Here is a 2,545-nt window from a genome sequence, read left to right as displayed (position 1 = left end):
TACAGCATTTCTTCAAAGTTTAGAATTTTATTTTGTCCTCTTGATGAATTCAGTTCATATAAAAACATTAAGAAAACAAAGGAACCTAGAAATAACTATACATATATCATCTTTTTTTTTTTTTTTTTTTTTTCTCCAAAGACTCCAATACATGTTTGTAATTTCTTTCTTTCCCAAAACAGTACTGGATTCTCTGTTCTCTGTTGATACACTAGGATAGATTTTGTAGAGAAAAATGGTTACTGACTGCAAAAATGCAGGACTAAGAGTGTGTACGTCATCCAATACCAGGTGTCTTTTAAAAGATACTGATTTTCAGAGAGTGCTGGTTGATAGAGACTGACATATACTTTAGTTTTGATTTCAGTATTATGTCAGATTTTTAGGAATTCTATATCTTTCAACATAAAAAGAGCAGGGAGTGGAAATGGCTCTTGAACTGACTGTGATTCTTATAAGGATCTTATTCTTCTTGTTTAAAAACTGACATAGAAAGGTAGCTTTGAATCCTACCTTTTCAGACTGTTTTTTTGTCAAGTTTTGATAGTCTTCTACTGTTAGGTTACTTATTGTCATTGTTCTCTGCACTGTGAATGGTAGTGCATGTAGTGTATCTATTTGTATAATCTCTTTCTTTCCTATTGTTTAAGCCAACAATGAAACCTACATGCTCATAAATATGGTAGTTGAGTGTTCAGTTTAGTTTAGCCTACCAACTTTTGTTTCTGCTGAGTTACAGAAGGTCAATACTACTGCATTCACGTGTTGTTCCTCAACAAACTACTAAACTGTCCAACAACACAGAGCAAGGATAATATCACCCTTGAAGGTACATGGAATTTCTTGTAGAATAAGATGCAAATATGGAATTTCTGACAGTAGGTGTTCATAATAACATTTTTATGAATCACTGAATTAAACATTATAATTAAAGAATTAAAAATGGATACACTTCTGCAGAAAAAAAAAAAGCTAAAATAATTTTCCAAGTGACATTTATTTCCAATAAACAAGGAGAAATGTATTAAGTGTAAAAACTAGCTTCATTTCATACTTTTAATTTTATTTCTTTACAGATGTAAATAATTTTAAAATTAATCAGTGCTAAAAAATGCAGAGGAAGTTTTGTGTAAAATTGCAAAATATGGGTCCAATCCTATTTTTCTGCCTCTTTTTTCCATTGATTCCATCCATTGAGTGCAGTATCTAGAGATATGAAGTCGTCTATGCCTGTTAGTTATTCATCTACTGTACTGCAATTTGTCTTTTATGATGTTTATACATTCTGCTCAATAACTGGAACTCGTGGAGATAGTTCCACACCCAAAAGAGACAATCCCATGTATGTTTTATAATGTGTGTAATTTATAATGAAGGATAGCACCTATTATAACTTTTTGCTTGATAGGTGTGAGAGGAAGGTTAATTAAATTAACCATTTTTAATTCAAAGATAACTCTACTTAAAAATAAATGGCTTTTTGAATGAGATTCCACTTTCTTGTGTACCTAAAACCTTTCATTTGTTCATAACTGCAGGCTTGCATAAATGGGAGTTTGTGTCCTTTCAGTTTGCTGGTAGCACAAATAATTTCATCTAAGGCAAAAAATATCCATGTAGTCTCAATTATCAGTAAGGATATGCAAGCAAATGATAAGAGGAAAGATGACAAATATTTTCCTTGTTATTAAAAATAAACTCTTTCATGATAAGGAAGATTTGGGAACATTCATCTGAATCTTTCCTGAAAAAGAAATCAAGCTCTAGCTGCCAAGTTATGCTATGTTCCGTTTCTGTGCACTTTTTGGTCTATTCCATCAAAAGAGTGAACAAGATGCCTGATCAGTCACCAGTCTTAATCTACTAAAATTGGATAGGATTTGGAGGTGAGCACCACAGATCAGAGTATACTAGGTGACAACCGTGAATCTATAATCTGCGTACTGGATGAAAAGAAAACATACAGCCAAGGAATTTAATATAATGATTTTTTTTTCATATTAACATTATCAGAACATATAGATACTGGAATTCAACAGAAAAAACTGTGATGTTTAGCCATCACAACTTTTAAAAGATCTGAACAACATTCATCAAAAATTTATTTTGAGGAAGAAAAGAAAGTGTTATCTATGTTGAAACATCTTATTTTAACAAGAAAAGCAAAGTAAAAAAATAGAAGGTAGATTAAAATGCAATGTTTAGCATAATCTAAATCTTTGCATTTCACTTTAACAGGTGATATCATTTTAGCAGAGAATATATCAATTTTCTGGTTCATTTTAAGTGTAAGAATAGTTGCAAAATGGAATTTCTGCATCTGAAATAGTGGATACTGAAGCAAGTAGTACCATAATCAAGCTTTGAGAGAAGAAATAAAGAGGTATGTATTAATAACTAAGTACAGAAATAAAAATAAGATTAGTTGCTGAAAATTGTTCCTGTCAGGTTTACCATATGTTTTAAGGGCACTGCTAGTAACACCAATGATCAGTAAGCTAAAAAAGGGAGGCTAAACCTAACAACCAAGGTAGCAGATGGTCCA

Source organism: Pygoscelis adeliae, unplaced genomic scaffold, assembly GCF_000699105.1.
Source record: "Pygoscelis adeliae isolate BGI_AS28 unplaced genomic scaffold, ASM69910v1 Scaffold101, whole genome shotgun sequence".
NCBI lineage: Eukaryota > Metazoa > Chordata > Aves > Sphenisciformes > Spheniscidae > Pygoscelis > Pygoscelis adeliae.
This window is presented reverse-complemented; position numbering follows the sequence as displayed.